Source organism: Hevea brasiliensis, chromosome 7 (assembly GCF_030052815.1).
Source record: "Hevea brasiliensis isolate MT/VB/25A 57/8 chromosome 7, ASM3005281v1, whole genome shotgun sequence".
NCBI lineage: Eukaryota > Viridiplantae > Streptophyta > Magnoliopsida > Malpighiales > Euphorbiaceae > Hevea > Hevea brasiliensis.
Window position 1 is genome coordinate 1,209,395 of NC_079499.1, and position 4,161 is coordinate 1,213,555.

A 4,161-nucleotide genomic window follows, 5' to 3' on the forward strand; every position below is an offset into this window, starting at 1 on the left:
AAATTAAATACAATTCATGCGTTATGAGATTTTAATCCCAACACTTTCATTTTGAAGTATCAAATCACATTTCATAAAATCCACAGTTAGATCATGCCATTCGAAACAAATAGAATCTCAATAGCCAGAGGCTAAAGAGAAATCACATCACAAGGCTAGCTAGCTCAAATATATAGATATCCATTCACATCCTCTTCTACTGGCACACCTCAACACTTCTCCAGAGAAGGAATCAAAATTCGAAACTAATTACCCCCACTAGTCGTGCTAGTGAGGTGTTCAAATATATAGTCATGACACTGTGGTTTCAAAACTTATCTTAACAATTTGCTAAACAATGTCATTTCAAATATACACAGTAACTTTCAACAATTTCGATTAAAGCATCATAAATAATATCTCAATTCACTTTTTCAAATTATTCAAAACAATATGTAGCAAATCATTTACAAAAATTACACGTTGTGCACAAACCTCAAGCAAGTCGCCTCTTGGCCTCGACTCGGTTCCTCGGGTTCTTTCCCGTTATTCTTTCCAACTGAAACACATAATTTTACAATGTTTCAGTACTAGAACTTAACATAAATCTAAAATAAATTTAGTTTCACTTTTACCTAGCTCTAACGTGCTAAACTCGACATTCTTGAAATTTTTTGTTTCGGGTTACTATTCATTATACTATTCAAGTCAAATTGTTGAATTTCTAAGGCTTAATAGGTATGGGAACTCCAACTTCACCCACATACCACATTTTGGTCACTAAATTTGTTAGTTTTGATCATTTTCTCAAAACTTAGGTCTTTTAGGTAAAATTGCCAATTTTCAGTTTTGGAGTCTTAAGTTGCACTGTTTCATTGGTTCTTTTACTGTTAGAATTTAGCAAAACTTTCTTCATAGAAAATATTTCCTATTGTCTTAAGTTTATTGTCCTTTTCGAATCACTCCAATTGGAGTTTTGTAGCTCAAGTTATAGTCAAAATATAGTTACTGTTCATGTTGTAGAATTTAGTTCTGCAGATTTATTGCTCCAAATTCATTCAGCAATTTGATCAAGTTAAGTCCATAATTTGGTCTAATTTTCTTCATATGAAATGTTCTACTATGTCTTAGGTTTCCATCGGTTCAAGAATCACCTAAATCGGAGTTTTCTAGAGAGAGTTATAGCCATTGAAACTTTACTGTTCATATGGCAAATCTGCAGTTCTGCAGATTCAGTGGTTCAATTTTGTTCAGTAATTTGATTGGGTTAATGGCATAATTTGAGTTTGTGTTCTTCGTAAAAGTTTTAGGTCTATATCTCATCTAACCACTGGTAAAATTTTAGGTCATTTTGACCTGCCTAGCTCGAGTTATGACCAAATGAACAAACACTGTTTATTTGGTCAGTTTATACAGGGCAGCCTGCAATTTTCCAACTTTGGTCAGTTTGTTCACTAGGTTTTGGTCACTTTTTGGGTATGCTTCCGAAATGAAAATTGTGTCATTTAGAGCCTATTTTCATTCCCAATTGGTCTCATACCAATTGGACTTGTAAAATTCCATTTTTTGTCCCTCAAAGTTGACTTGGTCATGCTTCCAGCAGCATGACTACACTCCCTCCGAATTTGGCTTTGATTCCAACACCTCTAACACTCTTCATTAGGTCACAAATGACCATTTCTCAACTCAAATAAGGTTAACTACATCATATAACTCATTCACAAATTTTTCTCCCCAAACCCTAGGTGCCAAGAACCCTAAATTTTCAACTTCTCAATTCTAAGCAATTCAAGGAAACCTCAACCTATACATTATATAAGCATCACTAATTAAGCTAGAAGGCATGTTTAATTAAATCAAAACACATCAATTCCATAAACTTCCAAGGCTGCCAAAAATTCATTATTTCCATAAAAGCATCAATTCTTCCATTTCATATGAAATTTCAACTCAACTTCACTTAATTAAACTAAAGAAAAAGATTAAATTAACTTACCTCTCTTGGGAGATTTCCAATCTAACCCACTCTTCACTTTCTTCCTTCCTATTCTTCTTCAATATTCTTTTCTAGGGTAACTAAGAAGCTTTTTAAGATTTAGGGTTAAAATTTGTGGGGAAAAAACTAAATTTTTCAAGCTTTAAAAGCTTGTTAATAGAGGAAAGTGAGGATGAGGGAGAGAGAGAGGTGAGTGACGGGTTGAGAGATAAGTTTTCTCTTTTTTTTTTTTTTCTTTTCTTTATGCTCCTTTTATGTCTTATGAAAGACCAAAAATCTAATTAATTAAATTCACAAATTCTTATTTTTATGGCTTCATGCATGATGTCATGCATGATGTCATCACCTTTTTAACTTTTTTATTTTTTTTTATTAATTCTTTAATTTAATTTTCAATTCCGAAATTTTCTTTTCTCCGATTTTATTTGACAGTTAGGTCAGAAATCAGCTCTCGGGGTCGATTGACCAAATTGCCCCTCACCGGTTCATCCCGGTTTACAAATAATTCAATATTTTTTCCGGCTCCTTGACCTAATTATTTGACTGACTTAACAGTTCTTTTTCATGATTTTCTCTTTTCCACTGTGTTCATAAGGGTCCTAAGGACCGCAGCATCACATTTTACGGTTCGAAATTTGAGTTTAAAATGACTTCGCAGTCCTTCTAGAGAAGGTCACCCATCGCTGTGACTCTCGGCTCTTTTAACTTATTATGTTCTGTTTTTCTTGTTTATACTTAACTAATTGGACATTACTAATTATTTGTGTTTATGGTTTATCTAGTTGTCTTAAGTATGGTTCTAATCCCCTTAATTGTCTGGACCGACTCTGGTCACCGGAGCAGTAAAATATACCAGGCTATACAAATAGGGGTGTTACAATGGCCATGCTTGATGAAATATTAAACACCAAGATGTTTGAGCTAGAAGAGAAAATTGTGGTCAACTTTAGAAAGAGGCCCCGAGGTAGGCCAATTAAATGGCATTAAAGTTATTAAGGTTCAAATTGTGTCTCTCACCCCTAGGAGATTTTTTCAATTCAACTAACCCTTATCCAAAGTTTTGGAGCGTCTCAAAGCTCAAGACCTCCTACAGCTCTTAGCACCCAGATCACTACCAAATCCACTCCCACCTATCTATGATATCAACCAATGTTGTCAGTTCTACCAAGCCCACAGTCATGACACTGACTGATGCTTTCAACTTAAGCATGATATCTAACACCTAATTGATGCTAAAAGGATAATTGACCTAGAAAATCACCAAAAAAAAAACACACTAGCCTCATGCCTAACCAAAATTTCCACCTACACCAGGTCTCTACATGATCTCCATCACCCCAAATAACCCTAATAGAATTATTGACTTTATCCAACCCATCCAAAAGCCCAATGAACCTCAATCTATAATAGTTGTTGACATTTGTGATAATTCTAGCTATGATGAGGGTCCTTTGGATGTCTGGACTGATTCTGATGAGGAGATAGTTGCATTACAACTAGATGATTCAGTTCCACTAGTGTCTGATTTTCAAGTTATTGGGATCTATGAAAACTTGATGGATCCAAAAGTAGTTACTGTGAAGAAAAGGATAAAGTTTTTTTTCTGGCATGGGCCTAGGAAAAAGTATAGATGGCCTGGTAACTTTTCTTGAGATGAAGGGGCAGATCACGAGTTATGGTTTGGGCTATGAATCAACCGAAGAGAAAGAAGAACCAAAGCCTCCTAAGTCCCTGAAAGAGGCGGTAATTACCTGAACATATGATTAAGGGTTACCACATGTGACAGAGCTAAAGCAGAAAATCACACCATTAATCTAAGGACTGCATGGAAAGCCAAAAGTTTGAGTTTGTCTTTTGTAATGCTTACAGTAGTGATATTGATGTTTCCAATTCCGATGTACTTGATAAAGATTTTGAGGCAAAGATCAATAACATGATCAGTCCTTTTGCTTACTTGTTTGATATTTATTCTAATAGGCGTATGCATAGCATTCATAATTATTTAGAATTTATTTCTATTAATGCATCAAAATCAATCTCTATTAATTTGCGTACACCAAATAATCCTAAAGACATTAAGTTAGCTGAAGATTTAACCCAAGAAGAAAGAGATAAATTTATAGCCTTGTTAACAAAGTACCAAAAAGCACATGCCACAAGCTTAAAATTAGATGGCCGATTCCCAA